This window comes from Pelodiscus sinensis, chromosome 19, assembly GCF_052426305.1.
Source record: "Pelodiscus sinensis isolate ZL-2025 chromosome 19, ASM5242630v1, whole genome shotgun sequence".
Classification (NCBI taxonomy): domain Eukaryota; kingdom Metazoa; phylum Chordata; order Testudines; family Trionychidae; genus Pelodiscus; species Pelodiscus sinensis.
In genome coordinates this window covers 29,991,946-30,009,390 of record NC_143070.1, presented here as the reverse complement: position 1 = coordinate 30,009,390, position 17,445 = coordinate 29,991,946, and the positions used below count along the sequence as shown (strand labels likewise).

Here is a 17,445-nt window from a genome sequence, read left to right as displayed (position 1 = left end):
CAGGACCACTCCTTGTTTTTTTAGGCTTTTTTAAGATAAAGAATCACTTGGCCCCTCTGAGACCTCTGGGCCTTGCACATCAGTTGGGACAATAACAAACGTGCTGGAGCCCGGCACCTCTCCGGTGACACGTTAAGCCCTGGCCACCCCCACACACCTTGCGCTGGGGAGCAGGGTGGGGCTGCTGGGGACGGGTGAGAAGAGGGCGGGTGTCCCAGGGGTTTGCCGGCCCCTCTCTCCCATGCAGACAGAGCTGCCTGGGCCAGACGGAGCTTTTGGCTTGGTTCAGTGATGGCTGGAGCTACAGTCACGGAGTGTGCATGGGGGGGGCAGCCCGGCCTGCCCTAGCCGCAAGGTTCCCCACTCAGAGCTGCCATCACCCAGAGGTGGTGGGACCTTGAGGGATGGGCTGAAGGCACCGGGGTGGGGGAAGCAGAAGGTGCCAGGGCTGGGCCATTGGGGACAGAGCAGTAGAGGGAACGGTGGCGCAGAAACAGCAGCAGCCAGAACATGGGTCTGTGGGTCTGTGTGTCAGAGACTTCGCTCCAGCGCCCTGCTTTGTGCCTGGGAAACTGAGAGAAAAACACCTTTCCTAGGAGGTCGAGACTTTAAAATTCACTATTTCCAAGGTTGTTGTGACACGACATCACTAGCTCGGCAGGCCAGTGTCTGCGGGAGTTTCTGTATTAATGGTGTTATTATTATAATTAATATTTATGCAAAATCAGCCATATTGGGCCAGACCCCTGGTCCCTCTGCCCAGTGTCCTGCCTCCTGCCACTGCTGCACCTGGAGCAGCCAGAGGGAATGAGCAGAGGAGGGAATCGTCTAGTGATCCCTGCCCTGTCGCCCACTCCCAGCATCCGGCGCACAGAGACTAGGGACACTCAGATCAGGCTGGCGCATCCCTGCCCAACCTGGCTCAGAGCCACTAGCGGAGCGACCCTCCGTGAATGGATCTTGCCCTTTCTGACCATGCTGTCACTTTGGCCTTCACCCCACCCCCGGCAGAGCCCCGCCGGCCGACTGTGCTGCATGAGGAAACGCTGCCTGGTGCGTGGGTCAGTCTCGCTGCCTGGTCACGTCACTGGGTGCCCCTGGCTCCTGTGTGCAGTGAAGGGGAAATGACACTTCCTGACTCACGTTCTCCTCCCCTGCCAGCATCCTCCAGGCCTCGCGTGGCCCCAGGGGCAAGGAGGGGGTGGGAGATGGAGCAGGTGACAAGGGGAAAGAGAGAGGTGAGAGGGGGATGGGGGGGCAGACCCCAGGGGGCAAAAGGGCAGCAAGGGGAGGGTGGTTATCAAGGGGGGAGGGGCATGCAGGGCAGGTGCCAGGAGAACAGAGATGGGCCAGGGAAGGAGCAGTCCTAAGGGAGGGAGGGGGCTGAGCAGAGGGGCAGGCACCAGGGGGCAGAGTGGGGACAAGGGAACAGGGCAGCACAGGGGGGCAGAGTTGTGTGTGGAGAAGGCAGGGCACAAGGGGGGCAGAGGAAAGGTGAGTGGAGGGACAGGACCTAGAGGTTAGGAGAAGGGGAGAGAAGGGGCAGGGATCCAGAGGGGAGGGGAGGGCGCCAATGGGCTGGAGGAGGAGGGAGGGGAAGGGGCAAACATTAGGGGGCTCAAAGGGGGCCAAGGGCAGGGACTTGCACGGGGCAAGCAGCGGGGAGAGGTGGGCCCAGGGGAGGGGAGCACAAAGGGGCTGGCACCAGTGGTTTGGGGAGGGGGAGGGTGCAGGTGTCAGGAGGCAGAGGGGAGGGGCAGAATTAAAGGGAAGGTGAAAGGGGCAGGGGAAGGGGATGTGAGGGAAGGGGCAGGCACGGTGGGGGGGCGAGGGAAGGGCTCATGCTGAGGCCTAGGTGAGGCAGATGCCAGGGGCTAGAGGGCACAAGTGTGGGAGGAGGGGCAGGTGCCAGGGGGTGGGAGGGGAAGGGAAGGGGTGGATACCGGGGGCTACAAGGTACAAGCAGCAGGTGCTGGGGCACAGGGGTGCAGCCTGGAGTGTGACAGGCACCAGGGCCAACAAGGGGCCAGGTGTGAAGCAGCTACTGGAGGCTGAAGGGGGCGAGGGAAGGGAGGGCACCAGAGGGCAGGGGGAGGGGCAGGTGCCAGGGGACAGAAGGGGGAAGGGAGGGGCAGACAAAAGGGACGGGGGGGGGAAGAAGGGGTGAGTACTGGGGCAGAGGGGATGAAGGGGAGCGTGGGGCAAGTCACATGTGAGGGCGCAGAGGGGCATGAGGGGGTGGGCATGTGACGGGGGGACTCACCCCCGCACTAACGGACGCAGGATCCACAGCCCTGGGCCCCGCGTGGAAGATCAGGGGGCGCCGGGAAGCCGGCGCAGCGCGGCAGGGCGGCCAGCAGGATCGGGGGAAGCCAATATGGTGGGCGCGCATGCGCCCAGCAGGCGAGAGGCTAGCGGGGGGGTTGTAGGACCCAGGGGGTATGTCTACACTACCCCGCTAGTTCGAACTAGGGTGGTAATGTAAGCATACCGCACTTGCAAATGAAGCCCGGGATTTGAATTTCCCGGGCTTCATTTGCATAAGCGGGGAGCCGCCATTTTTAAATCCCCGCTTGTTCGAACCCCGTGCCGCACGGCTACACGCGGCACGGGCTAGATAGTTCGAACTAGCAAGCCATTCCAAACTATTTGTACTATCTGAGCATAAGGACAGACATAGGAAGGGAAGAGGAGGGGAGGGGAGGGACAGGTCTCCACTTCCCCAGCCCAACCCCTCCTCCAGGGCTCCTAGGGGGGGCAGGGCAGTGGAGGATGGGAGAGGGGTGCAATTGCAAACCAATGGGCTGTTGCTAATGAGGGCAGTGGGGAGGGGGAGGGGCAATTCCCCATTTCCTGCCCCTCCACCTGGGAGAAGCTGCCCTGGGGGCCTGTCCCAGTTCACACCCACCCGGCTGCACTGGGGGTTTGCACAGGGGCAGCTGCATCGGTGCAAGGGAACCCGGCTCACACGGCCTCAGTCACTGCTGTGCCGGGGCCGCGCCCCTCCCCTCACTGAGTTATGGGTCAGTAACTGCAGGTCACTGGGGCTGGACTCTGGGCTCTCAGGTGGAGCTGCCCCACTGTGCTGCAGAGCCAGTCTCACCCCCACGCTCTGCCCAGGGCCGTATTTAGACCCAGGGAGCATCTGCAGCAGCAGAGACTGAGGGACCCCACATCAGACCCCCGGAGCCCAGCGGTTCCAGCCCCCTCCCGAGGGGGGGACCCACATTCCCATCCCTGCCCCGCCCCACATGGGGATGGGACCTGGGGCTCCCAGCTGGGTCCCCGCCCCTGGGCTACAGGCTGGAAGGGAAGCGGCGGCACCTGGCTCTGTCCATGGACACTCGCCAGCAAACTCAGCCTGGGGCCGGGAGCAGTTTCACTGGACCCCAAATCGAATTGTTCTGCCGATGAACCATTAGCACCCGATTGCCCAGCCCCTCTGCAAACCTGCCTGAGCAGCTGAGGCGCCCAGGCCCCAGTGACCGGCAGGGAGGGACTGTCCCCAGCCCCAGCCCTGGCGGTGACGGGCAGGCCGGGCTCAGGGCACCAGCTGGGACACTCCAGAGCGACTGTGAAATGTGCCCTGGCCAGGAAAATCCCCCCAGCCCTGATCTCAGCCCACAGACCCGGCTGCCAGTGGAGACTCGGCTCCAGCCTGAACTCTCTGCCCAGAGCGACGTGTCCCCCGGGCCCTGTGAGCGGCACAGACCCTCTACCACTGCCCCGGCGTCTCCCAGCCCGGGCACTGGCCACAGAGCCCCCCTCACAGAGACCCCGGGGCCCAGGTAACCCCAGCTAGCGACTGCCCCAGACCCCCCTCCCTCCCAGCTTCCATTGCCCAGCCCTGGGGCAGACGCGCTGGGGTCTCACACTGGGATCTGCAGACACGGCACGTTTGGCTACACAGCTCGGTACCCCAGAGACAGGGGAGGAGGCAGACTTAGGTTTGTGGGGCTCCTGCTACAGCACAAAATAGCCGTAAAGACCTTCTGGGTCAGGCTGGAGCGGGGGCTCTGAGCCCAGGGACTGCAGGGGAAGTTCAAACCAAGGCTCCAGCCCCAGACCCACCATCTACCCCGCTGTGTTTAATGCTGCAGCACAACCCCCACCAGCCAACGTCCATCACACCAGCTCTGTGGCTCGCCGAGGGGGCTGACAGCAGCATGGCCCAGACCCCCTCCAGCCTGTGGGACATTCGCTCTCCCAAGCTGGTGTCTGGAGGTCCAGGAGCAGCCCTTGGTACCCACCTCCTAGCACCGAGGGGGAGCAGGGACTTAACCCTCAACCACCACAGATAGTGGCAGAGAAGATGGTACAGGGCTGGGCCAATGCACTGACTGTGGGCAGGACGGGCACAGGAGATGGGGCTGCCCACAGGAGCAAGGGTGGGGAGACTGGTCACTTTCAGAACAGAACAGGGCAGCGCCAAGCTGTTAGAGGCACCATGCCCTGAGGGAGGTCGGGCCCAGGACTGCGGGCTGGGAAGAGGGACCCCCACAGGGTTAATTTGTTTTGACACATAAAAAGACACCGCCCTACAAGAACTGTGGATGCTGACAGAGGGGTCGCTCTGGGGCAGGGAGAGTTTCTAGTACTGGGTACAATGGGTAGCAAGGAAAGCAGGACTCAGTGCCGGCCTTTGGGCCAGTCTCTTCAGAGACGTTTTCAGTATTAAAATATCAAAGGCAAGCGCCCCATACCCACATGGGCCCAGTGTTAATGTGTTTGTCTCTGTGTGTCACTGCACGTGTGGTACCTTTGGCTGGAGGAGCCCAGAGGAGCCTGGCACATGGATTTAGGATCAGGACGGACATGGGTGACTGTCAGGTGGTAGGCAGGAAAAGCCAGAGAGCCCAGGCTGTGAGTGTGTCTGTGACGGGCTGTCACTGACCCAGAGGCGGGGCGACCGGAGCTCCCGCCGGCAGAGGGCTGACGGCCAGGCCCGGACCCCCCAGTACCCTCCCTACGCCAGCCGTAGGGGACGGCTGGCTGGGGCGCTCCCCCCGCGCCTATGCCGGCAGCGGGCATACGGCCCGACACCCGAGGGCTCACACGGTGGGGGTGGGGCCAAAGAGCACGGCTGCCTGTCAGGGCCGCCCGCTGGGACGTGCCCGGAAGGGGCGGGGCCACGGGTGGCGGCTGGCGCGGCGGGCCAGTTCAAAAAGGCCCACCGCCAAAGAGGCAGGGCGCAGGCTCCTCACAGCGGTGGAGGAGCAGCCCCCACCGCAGGACGGAGCGCGAGCGCCACTCAGCCCGGCTGCCGGCCCGGCGCTGGTCACGGGGCCTCCGGGACAGCCACTGCCCCTGGCGAGCGATCAGCCCCTCTTTGGACGGCGGGCGGACCCCGCCGCGCCGAGCCAGGAGGGAACAGGTCAGCCAGGAGCACGCCAGGGCCGGAGAACCCACCCCCGAGACTCCACCCGGACACCGGACACCGCGGACCGCCGAGTCAAGGTAGGCTCAGGGGCACCGGGGACTGGCCACAGGACACAGCGGGAGGGAGGAAAGAGCCCGGGGCAGGGCGCTTTTGGTGACCGTGGGTGGACGAGCTTAAGGGGGAGTGAATCCTCCCCCTGTCCACCGTCCACCGTACCGGGGCGCTATCGGCCCTGGTACACAGGGCCCCGGGCTGGGACCCGGAGAGAGGGTGGGACCGGGTCCCCCTCCCTCCACAAGGGGAGCATCCAAACCCTCACATCCCCCAACGGCCACACTGAAGGGACGAGCGCTAACTAAAACCCCGTGCTGGGGAGGACTTAGACTGGGGCGTATGCCCCACCCCGCAGAGCGGGTACCCATTACCAGGGTTCGTTGACCCCCCCACCCATCAGGGAGGGGGTGATCGCACCCAAGGGCCCAGGCCCCCACATCGGGGATCTGGGGCAACGAGGAACAAAAGGAGGACAAAGGGGTCCGCAGACCCCCCCCATCTGGCCGAGAGGGGGTGATCGCACCCCAAACTCTCACAGTGTCCTTACCTGTGAATTCCCTCAGCATTTCCAGCATGCCGGGGACTCTGTACGCAGCCTTCAGTTCAGCAGCACTGAGCTCTGGTTTCTGCCGCCTCGCCTGCTCACTCCTAAGGAGAACACAGTCCTGTTAGCATCAGATGCTCAGCACAGCACCACTGCAATGGGCTTGACAGGAATAGATGGCAAACAGAACATGGTGTCTCACCTGGCCAGCGTGCCCTTGACATCCTGAGGAGACAGAGAGCAAATAACAGAATTAGTTGTGTGCAGTTCACTGGTTAGAATCACAGAACTCCCATTGTGGGAAATTGATGGGAGAAAATCTCCCATCGACTTCCCTTCGACTTCATGACCCACTAAATCAAACCCCAGAAGATTGACCAACCACAGCATCGATCTTCCCGTAAGTTTTACAGTGCTTTATTATTTTTGTACTTTTTACACCCAAAAATTTCATTGCCCACTCGGCTACAATTAAGTTGTTTAAACAAATGTATTGCAATGGTAGTAGAAAATTGTGTGTCTGAAAACTGTAGGTACTGGGGGTACTTATAACTTTTTTTAAAGAGGGTGTAGTTCATAAAAAAAGGTTGAGAAGCACTGTTCTAGAAAGGGCTGCTGCAGTAGAAATGCAGATACATAAAATATGGATTTGTCTGGGCCTCATTTGTATTCTGAGTCAGGGTAAATCAGATAAGTGTCATGAAGATCTGCCAGCTGAGCACTTCTATTTCCCTCCACATTCCTCATCATTATTTGTTTCAGTGCTATGCTGGTGTTGCCTTTGTTGATCAAGAGTCTCTTGCAAATCCCTTAACACACGGGAATGAAATGAGATTAACCCAAATCCCAGACACTTACTCCCCAGTCTTTGGGTTTATTCTGCTCCATAGATTCCAGCTTTGAAATCTCTCCCCTCGCTTTCTTCAGCAGCTCCATATCTTCCTGGAGTTTCACCTGTGGGGAAAACAATACCTGGGGGATTCTGCTGGCCAGAGTCAGACACTGCGATGCTCAGTGGGCAATATCCAGCTTCTAAGCACCTCCAGCACCTCTGGGACAACACTGTGACCCACTGTACAATGCATAGGGAGAGCTGGGTGCCTTAGACTGAGATTCACAAACCCCAGCATGCTGGGGATGGAGCTGCCTCACCTAGCCAATGAGAAGGGCTGAGGCAGATATCCTAAGCCCCGCCCTCTCAGGAAGACAGACACCTAGGCTATGTCTACACTGGCGCGATCTTACGCCAGAAATATGCAAATGAGGCTAAGCATGGAATATCGCTGAGCCTCATTTGCATATCTAATGAGCCGCCATTTTGCGGAAAAGGCTCTTGCGCAAGAAGGAACATCTACACTGGCCCTTCTTGGGCAAGAAAAACTCTTTTGCGCAATGCCGTTCTTCCTGAAAATAATCAACGTAACGGCATTGCTCAAGAGGGTTTTTCTTGCGCAAGAAGGAGCAGTGTGGATGCTCCTTCTTGTGCAAGAGCCTCTTCCGCAAAATGGCGGCTCATTAGATATGCAAATGAGGCTCTGTGATATTCCACACTTAGCCTCATTTGCATATTTCTGGTGCAAGATCGCACCAGTGTAGACATAGGCCTAATGCCAGGTTGCAGGGAGGCGCCTGTCTCTGCCAGAAGCCTTTCTGGGACCCAGGCGGTTGGGCCCGGGGCCTTGTCTTGGGGGAACGAGCTATAAGGCTGCTGACTCCACTCAGAAGAGCTGGAGGAGCCACCACCTGCCTTGTAACTTTTAGCCCAATGGCTGGAACACCCACCTGGGATGGGAGAGACCCAGGTTCAGTTCACCCCTTCCTGCCCGGGGATGGAAAAGGAGACCCCAGTCCCAACCCGACCTCCCAGGGGAGGGCTCTAAGCCAGGCTGGGTGAACTTTTTTGACTTGAGGGCCATGTTAGGGTATGTCTACACTACCCCGCTAGTTTGAACTAGCGGGGGTAATGTAGTCATACGGAGTTGCAAATGAAGCCCGGGATTTGAATTTCCCGGGCTTCATTTGCATGAAGCCGGCCGGCGCCATTTTTAAATGCTGGCTAGTTCGGACTCCATGCCCACGGCTACACGCGGCACGGACTAGCTAGTTTGGATTAGGCTTCTAATCCAAACTAGCTGTACGTCTCGTGAAGCCTAATCCGAACTAGCTAGTCCGTGCCGCGTGTAGCCGCGCGGCATGGAGTCCGAACTAGCCGGCATTTAAAAATGGCGCCGGCCGGCTTCATGCAAATGAAGCCCGGGAAATTCAAATCCCGGGCTTCATTTGCAACTGCGGATGACTACATTACCCCCGCTAGTTCGAACTAGCGGGGTAGTGTAGACATACCCTTAGGGAATGGAAATAATGTGGTGCCTTGAAAGCTCAGGTAGGCTGGGGGAGCAGGAGTCAGGAAAAGGGGAGGAGCGGTGTGGAGGGGCTCAGGGCAGGGGTTAGGGCTGGGAGGTTTGGGAGGGTGCAGGGTGGGAGACTCAGGCCAGAGGGCTCAAGGCATGAGGGTGGGAGGTCTTGGGGGGCTGATCAGGCAGCCTGTGGCAGCGAGGACAGAGCTGCAGCTGCTAGGCCTCCAACTCCTCTTGGAAGAGCAGGCCAGGACTGTACAGCCAGCCCTGGCAGGCCCTCAGGGAGATGACGGGTCTGTGTGTGCCAGCCCCAGCAGCTCCTTGGGGAGGGGGCTAGGGCTGAGATACTCGGCTCAGGTGCTGCTCCTGGGGGGCTCGGTGCTGGGGCTGTGTGATAAAGTGGGGATTGTGTTCGCTCTGTTCACTTTATGTGATTTCTACTGTCCAGTAGTAACCCCAGGTGTGGCCTCAGTTTCCCTGGGCACTGCACCAATAGGGAGAGGGCTATGGGATTTTTGGTGTGACAGCCTCCTGCACGTACACAACGGCTGATGCTTCCTGTAACCTGAGCCTGGGAAGGGGGTGTAACCAGGTGACACATTTGCCCAGGAAGCTGGACAAAGGCTGAGCAGGGGTGGGAGTGGGGGTGGGGGTGGGAAGGGAAGGGCTGACTGGAGCAGGAGACAAGTTTCTGAGTATGTGAGTGGTCCTCGTGGGCTTGGAGGGCAGAGACGGGGGGCAGGGCCCTTGGCTTTGGGCCCCCTTCTCCCCCAGATGGATAGTACTCAATGTTCTGGGTTCCTGTGCTAACAAGTCACATCCCATTGTCCTGGCACAACCCAGCCCTGACCTTGCTTTAAGTCAGGATAAGGGGAAAGCTTATCCTGGTGGTCCCAGCTCTCACTATTTAGGAGGAGTTCTTGAACAAACGGACTCGCAAACAGACAGATGGACTCATGGACAGACAGACACACAAAGTCTGGACAAAATACTGCCTGGGGGTCGGATGCAGTCCGCCAAGCTACCGGATCCTGCCCACTGAGCACCCCGCCTGGACCCTCAGGCACATGCAGGCGCTGCGCTTTAAAACAGTCCCAGCGTCCCTCTGCTATGCAGGGAGGGGGAGGCTTTGTGTGATCTTCCCACCCCAGCCCAACCCTCAACTCCTAACTGGCCAATAAGACCTGACCTCAGCCAATCTCTCAGCTGAGAGATTGGCCTGGCAGACTGGTGCTGTATAAGCCTCTTGCCCTATGTAGAGCTGGGTGCCATGGGGAGGGAGCAGGCTGCACCCTAGTCCCTTACCCCGTGCGACCTTGTGCACCTAATCTCCAACCTACACTCCACATCCCCTCCACAGAAAAGTGCGGTCCTTGACCACTTACCAAAATTATGGAGTGGCCTCCACCAAAAATTATTGCCCATCCCTGGTCTAAGATATATATAGAGAAATAATGTTTCCTACCTTATATTCCTGCGCAGCCTCTTCGACAGGCATCAGCGTGCGAGATCTGTGCTCTTAGGTTTCATCACAAACCAGACAGATCACCTCACCATCGTCTTCACAGAACAGCTTCAGTTTGTTCTCATGCTGTCTGCTTTTTTAGGTGCTTAGGTGTTATCCCTAACTGCTGGATCTTTTCCACCATGGTGGCAAGCTGCCTGTTGGTCTGGAAATTCTCCTTCTTGATATTTTTCCTGCACTGTGGACACAAAACTCCCTCTTTCCACTGCCTGTTTTTCATAGTGTTGTGTGATACAAACCCGGCAGAAGCTGTGTCCGCAGTCCGTGCTCACCGGATCTTTGAAGTAACCCAGACAGATGGGACAGACCACCTCTTCCAGTACCTTCCCCAGAGGATGGGCAGAGCCCATGGCTGTGGGAACATAAGTGTTTCCGTGATCAGTAAGAACATGTAAGGAGTTGCACTTTCACTGCAGATTAGACGACATTTTAACAGTGAGGATAACAAACAATGGGAACAGCTTCTCAAGGGAAATGGCAGAATTTGTCATCACTTCAAATCTTTAGATTGTGATTAAGATGCCCTTCTAAAAGATTTACATTGAACTTAAGAACATTAGAACAGCCAGACTGGGTCAAACCAGTGTCCTGTCTGCCCACAATGGCCAGCATCAGATGCCCCAGAGCAGTGAACAAAACAGGGAATCACCAAGGGTATGTCTACACTACAGCGCTAATTTGAACTAACTTAGTTCGAATTAGTTAATTCGAACTAAGCTAATTCAAACTAGTGCATCTAGACCTAAAAACTAGTTCGAATTAGTGTTTTGCTAATTCGAACTAACATGTCCACATTGAGTGGACCCTGAACCGGGGTTAAGGATGGCCGGAAGCAGTGCCGGCAGGGCATCAGAGGAGGACTTAGAGCGTGGAGCTGCTGTCTCAGGCTAGCCGAGGGCTGCGCTTAAAGGGACCCAACCCCCACACCGGACAGACAGTTCTCAGGGGTTTCCCGCTCACTTGTCTAGCTGGATGAGGGACAGCAAAGCAGTCCTGTCTTGGAGTGCCCTGAATGCCCACACTGGGCACATCACAGCACTCGGCCATCAGCTCGGCTGCACTTGCCGCAGGCTGCCATCCGGGGGGAGGGCGTCAATCGGGAGGGCTGCAGGAGAGCTTCCACCCCAAAGAGCCCGCAGAGCCAGCCCAGTCCTCCCCATTGGGGGCTCGGACCCCATTCCTCCCTCACCTCCTTCCACTTACCCCTCCCTAGCCCCCCTTCCTGATGTACAAAATAAAGGACACGTGTGTTCAAAAATAGAAACTCTCTTTATTGAACAAAACTGGGGGAGACTGGGAAAAGGAGGTGGGAGAGGGGAAGAGAGAGGCTGGGAGAGGGGAGGGCAACTAAAATGATCAGGGGTTTGGAACAGGTCCCATATGAAGAGAGGCTAAAGAGACTGGGACTGTTCAGCTTAGAAAAGAGGAGACTGAGGGGGGATATGATAGAGGTCTATAAAAGCACGAGTGGGGTGGAGAGGGTGCATAAAGAAAAGTTCTTCATTAGTTCCCATAAGAGAAGGACTAGAGGACACCAAAGGAAAGGAATGGGTAGCAGGCTTCAAACTAATAACAGAAAGTTCTTCTTCACAAAGCAAAGAGTCAACCTGTGGAACTCCTTGCTGCAGGAGGTTGTGAAGGCTAGAACTATAACAGAGTTTAAAGAGAAGTTAGATCAATTCATGGAGGTTGGTCAATGGAGTGCTATTAGCCAGGGGGTAGAAATGGTGTCCCTTCCCTCTGTTTGTGGAAGGCTGGAGATGGATGGCACGAGACAAATGGCTTGGTCATTGTCTTCGGTCCATCCCCTCCAGGATCCCTAGTGTTGGCCGCTGTCGGCAGACAGGCTACTGGGCTAGATGGACCTTTGGTCTGACCCAGTATGGCCGTTCTAAGCTCAGGGCTCAGGGTCTGGGGTCTCACTGGACCACCCTGATTTTCATGCAAACCTGCTCCTGGGTGGCCAGGCTGGCAGCTATCCTACCCTAGCCAGCCACTTTCCTGTGCCTAGTGCGGAGGTCATGGATGAGGTCCACGATGTCTGCACTAGATCAGGCGGGCGCCCGCCTCTTGCGGACCTGGGCAGGTTCCCGGGAGCCACCAGCCTGGTCCCAGGAAGAGGCGGAGAGCTGGGTGGCAGCGGGTGGCTGACTCGAGCCGTGCCATGTGCAGGGTCTGTTGGCTGGGTGCTGGCAGGCTTGCACCTGGCATGGGCACTGTAGCTAGCCCGTGCCCCTTTAAGGGCTCTGGGGCCGGGACGGGGGCAGAAGAGTTTCCCTGGTGGTGCCCAGAGTGGCCACCAGGGCAAGCTGGGGAGGGCTAGCCTCCCACTAGTTCGAATTAAGTGGCTACACAGCCCTTAATTCGAACTAGTTAATTCGAACTAGGTGTTAGTCCTCGTGGAATGAGGTTTACCTAGTTCGAATTAAGCGCTCCGCTAGTTCGAATTAAGTTCGAACTAGCGGTTTGCTAGTGTAGTGCCTATCAAAGTTAATTCGAACTAACGTCTGTTAGTTCGAATTAACTTTTTAGTGTAGACATACCCCAAGTGATCCTGTCACTCATTCCCAACTTCTGGTACACATAGGATAGAGACACTCAGATTCTGTTGCATCCCTGCCCATCCTGGCTAATAGCCACTGATGGACTTTTCCTCCATGAACTTCTCTGGCTCTTTTTTGAGCCCTGTAATTGTTTTGGCTTTCACAAGATCCCCTGGCAAGGAGTTCCACAGGTTGACTGTGTTGTGTGAAGAAATACTTCCTCTTGTTTTAAACATGCTACTTATTAATTTCCTTGGGTGATCCTACTTCTTCAGTTGTGTGAAGGAATAAATAACACTGTCTTATGTACTTTCTACACACCAGTCATGATTTCATAGACTCTGTCACACTCCCGAGTCATCTCTTTCCCAATTTGAAAAGTCCCAATATTTGTAATGTCTCCTCACATGGAAATGGTTCCATACACTTAGTAATTTTTGTTTCTCTCCTCTGTACTTGATAGTGTGTGACCAACCCACACCTGTGTGCTCTGAACACAAACCTGGAGAACAGCCCCCACTTGCACCATTTGAGCTAACACCCCACCCCCAGGAGATGCTCGCATCTGTGCATTGTTAAGACTGGCTGTGCAGCCTGTAAGCCCCCCACACATACTGTGGGGCAGGACATGGGGAACGGGGTGGCTGGAATGTCCTTACGTTTTCAAACACGCGGTGGCACAACTGTTTTTGTGCAGAATCTTGTGATTTTTTTTTAATCCAATCTTGTGGCATGTTTGAACCTGCCTGGTGAGTTCTGAGCATTTGGAGTAGGGCCCTGCTCAATGTGAGAGCAGCGTTTATTTACCTCTGGGTTCCTGCTGCTGAGTAGAAATGGCTTCCTGTGCCTGAGCAGTCCCACTGTTGCTCCTAGAGATAACACAGACACAGTCATTGGCCAGCCCAGTGCAGTGATTCTGGGCTGTAAGGGGGGCAAATGCCTGTACAGTACCTGTGTGAGGTGCTCGCCTCGCCCTGAAAGGAGAAACGGGGAATCTGTCAGTAACAGTCTACAGTTTAATAAAGTCACATGAAAAAACATCCAGGGACCATTCCCTGTAGGTTTGCTGGACAGTCTGAGACTCAAACCCCCTCTTCCCATCAGGACAATCCCATTGCAGAAGGGTCAATTCCCAGCCTTCCCTACTTCCCTGGGTCTTTTGGACTGTCATTTGTCTGAGCAAATCCTGTAGCACTGCCGGAATCAGTGACAGATTCACAGCTGATCAGGCCAGAAGGGGCCATTCTGATCCTCTGGTCTGACCCCTTGTTTTTCAGCACAGATCAGCAAACCTCCCACGCTCCACAACGTCAGCTCGTGGCTAAGCTAGGGCAGGTCTGAATGAATGATTTAAAGACTCCAAGTCATGGTGAACCCACCACAGGCCTTGGTAAGTTGTTTCATGGTAAATCCCCTCATGGTAAAATACCTGCACCTTAGTCCTAGGCTAGAGCTGTCTAGTTTCCATGCATTAGGTCTCACTCTGCCTTCGTTTGAAGGATTAGAGCCGTCTCCCACCCCTGCCTTCCTTCTGCAGGGCCAATGGGATTAAAAGGCAGGAAAAGGAATCACTGGCAAGGAAAACCAGAGCAGTGACTCTGCAGTGGGCATGGGGATAGAATGTGGTGAACAATTATTTGAAGTTAAGAGAGGTCCAAGGAGCCCAGAGGATGCCAAATGGCAAAAGAGGACAGGCCCATACTGAAGGGGGGATGCTCTCAGAGCAAGAGGGACCATTGACTGTCACATGACAGAAGACAAGGCAGGAGGGTGAAAAAACAGGGGGTCTCTGCCTTGCCTGAGATGCTGACCAGACCTCAGAGTCACACCTCCACACTAGAAGTGCTGCAGCCAAAGGTGAAAGGAAGCTGGTGCACCCCTGTGCGATGCCCTGGTAACAGACTGGCTGGGGCCAGGCCTTGGGATGCTTCTGGCGCCCTGGGCTGTGCAGCCACAACACATCCAGGCTCCTGCCCGGTGCTTGGGCAGCTGACGGTCCCAGCCATCCCAGCCAGCCCTGGGAACATGACAGCTGGGCAGCATGGTGGCTGCACTCCTAGTCCTGAGCTCCCCACACACCCAATCCCCTGCCCTGAGCTCCCACCCCCCGCCCCCAACTCCTGTCTCAGCGCTGGAGATTGGAGTTTTCCCTAACAGCAGCCATCCGGGGTGCACGTGCTGTTTGTGCCTTGCTTTCGTGCATGTGGCCCGGCCCCCACCAGTTCCTCGTGTATGCCCAAGTATCTTCAAAAAAAAAAAACAGGAGAGAACAGAGACTCAGAAAGAGAGGAGAAGAGATAATGGAGCACTCACTGGGACACACATGTTGAAGAACTGTCATTACTGCACAAGGTGAGTAACTTCAAATATTTTTCTGGTTGTGTGTGTCATAGTGCGTACTTCTGTGAAGGATGGACCCTTTACTAGGCAGTTGTCAAGGTAAGGGAAAATCATGATGCCCTATTGACATACGTATGCCACAACCACTGCAAGTATCTTCCAAAACACCCTGGTGGAGGATGAGAAGCCAAAGCCAGAATGCAATAGTGAAAGTGTTTTGATGCTACCATAAATCAAAGGAATCGCCAGTGAGCTGGATGGACGTTAACATGGAAATATGTATCCTCTAGGTCGAGGGCTACAAACCAGTCTCCCCTGTCCCATGCTGAGATTATAGATGCCAGAATAATCATTTTGAACGGCAGCTTGCGTAGGTATCAGTTGAACTTGCAAAGGTTGAGGATGTGCCAGCAACCTCCCATTCTTTTCTCTGTGAGAAAATAATTAGAATTAAGGCCTTTGCCTTTAAACTAGTCTGGTACCCTTTCTACTGATCCAATGGAGAACAGCTGGTGAACCTCCTGTCTTAGTAGGCCCTCATGAGAGAGGTCCCTGAAGAGGGATGGGGAGTTTGGGGGGAAGGACGAAAACGGGATGATGTAGCCAGATGTTACAATCTCAAGGACCCAACAGTCCAAGGTAATGGCAGCTCAATGGTGATAAAATGAGGGCAAGCGATGGTGACACTCCCAGATCCTTCTCAGCAGTGCTGCTACCAAGTCAGATATTTGTATTTGTGCATTTGTGGTTTGTCCTTTCTAGACGTGGGCTAGGCAGAGGCAGCAGAAATTCCTGACACTTTTACAGCTGAGCTAATCACTACCTGCTCTCTCCTGTTTCCCCCCATGTGCTGAGATGGATGGAGAATAATAGGATCAGAGAAGAAGAGGGTTGGTCATACAGCCCAAGCCCTGCTCAAAGCAAGACCAACTCCGACTAAATCAACCCAGCCGAGGCTCTAAGGATGAAGATTCCACCACCTCCCTAGGGAACCCATCCCAGTGCATCACCACCCTCCTAGGGAAATAGCTTTTCCTAATACCCAACTTAGACCTCCCCAACTGCAACTTGAGACCATTGCTCCTTGTTCTGCCATCTGTCACCATAAGAGCATAAGAACGGCCAGACCGGGTCAGACCAAAGGCCTGTCTAACCCAGTGTCCTGTCTGCAGTCAGCAAGCAATGCCAGGAAATTAACAGAACAAGGAATCATGAGAGGCTAGGGACAGCATTTCTATCCATGCTAGCTAATAGACATTGATGGACCTAACCTCCATGAATTTAACTAGTTCTTTTTGAACCCGGTTAAAGTCTTGGTCTTCACAACATCCTCTGGCAAGGAGTTCCACAGATTGACTGTGCGTTGTGTGAAGAAATACTTCCTTTGGTTTGTTTTAAACCTGCTACCTATTAGTTTCATTAGGTGATCCCCACTTCTTATATTATGCGAACAGGTATATAACTTTTCCTTAGTCACTTTATCCACACTTGTCATGATTTTATAGACCTCTATCATATCCCCCTTAGTCTCCTCTTTCTAAGCTGAAAAGTCCCAGTCTTTTTCATCTCTACCCATATGGCAGATGTTCCAAATCCCTAATAATTTTTGTTGCCCTTTCCAGAATTTTCTCCAATGCCAATATATATTTTTTGAGGTGAGATGACCACATTTGTATGTGGTATTCAAGATGTGGGTGTACAATAGTTTTATATAGAGGCAATAAAATATTCTCTGTCTTTTTTTCTGTCCCTTTTTTAATTATTCCTGACTGTCACTGCACACTGAGTGGGTATTTTCAGAGAACTATCCTCATTTTTTGAGGAGTAACGTTAGTTTGGACTAAGGGTTTTAGTCCAAACTAACGCGTCCCGGCATGCACTTCTTGGTTCAAATCAGCTGTGATTCGAACTAGCGTGCCAACAAGATCATGGTAATGAAGCACGGAATATTCAAATCCCCACTTCATTAACTACTTAGATCGCCTCCATTTGCATCCCTAGTCCGAACTAGGGATGCAGTATAGACATACCCTTAGTTATTTATAGTTGTTTATAGTTGATATTGTTCAGTTTCTGTTGTTAAAAAAAAGGATGTTGTAGACCACAGTTAGCAGCTGCCACGTTGAAAGAAAGAAAGAAAGAAAGAAAGAAAGAAAGAAAGAAAGAAAGAAAGAAAGAAAGAAAGAAAGAAAGAAAGAAAGAAAGAAAGAAAGAAAGAAAGAAAGAAAGAGTCTAATGCTGATCTTATTTCCTATGTATATATTGGTGATCAATATCTGTCACAGCACTTCAATTCAGGCCTAACTAGTACTAAGTACAGTCACCTCCTATTATTTGCATGCTATGCCTCTGTTAATGCAACTGAAAATTGCATTTTTTTAAAAAAAATTGTTGTTGTTCTCTGCTGCCCTCAGCTTACCCAGGTCACCTTATGTTAGCAACAAAATAAGGCCTGAGGATGGTCTGAGGATTCCCCTTCCATGCCCCACGCAGAGACCAGCATGAAGACAAGCCCTGTCAGTCAGGTGTCCTGGGCCCTGTCTCAGCACAGGGACTGTATGTGGTGACATTTCAAAGGCCCGTCGAATCCAACATTTCCATCAGTGAGCTCTGGCCTGTCTCAGACTGGACCTTGGAGGTTCCTTACCAGATGCCAATGCCAGTCAAAGGTCAGAATCTCATTGGCTGTTGGATCTGGCCCT

At 54.7% G+C, this 17,445-nt stretch overlaps 2 pseudogenes across 2 annotated transcripts in view; both read right to left on the bottom strand.

The window, feature by feature from the left end:
• LOC149522839 (butyrophilin subfamily 1 member A1-like) overlaps positions 1-17,445 on the bottom strand; it is a 62,693-nt pseudogene that overhangs the window by 3,232 nt on the left and 42,016 nt on the right. The window contains exons 7-10 of the transcript XR_016347269.1: positions 13,355-13,377; positions 13,211-13,272; positions 6,181-6,331; positions 5,982-6,082 (exon numbers count right to left, since the gene is read on the bottom strand). The product of XR_016347269.1 is annotated as a butyrophilin subfamily 1 member A1-like (transcript). The remainder of the gene's footprint in view (positions 1-5,981; positions 6,083-6,180; positions 6,332-13,210; positions 13,273-13,354; positions 13,378-17,445) is intronic.
• Positions 6,764-10,351, bottom strand: LOC149522840 (tripartite motif-containing protein 5-like; annotated as a pseudogene). The gene is made up of 2 exons (XR_016347347.1): positions 9,801-10,351; positions 6,764-6,932 (listed from the first exon to the last, which is right to left on the bottom strand). The product of XR_016347347.1 is annotated as a tripartite motif-containing protein 5-like (transcript).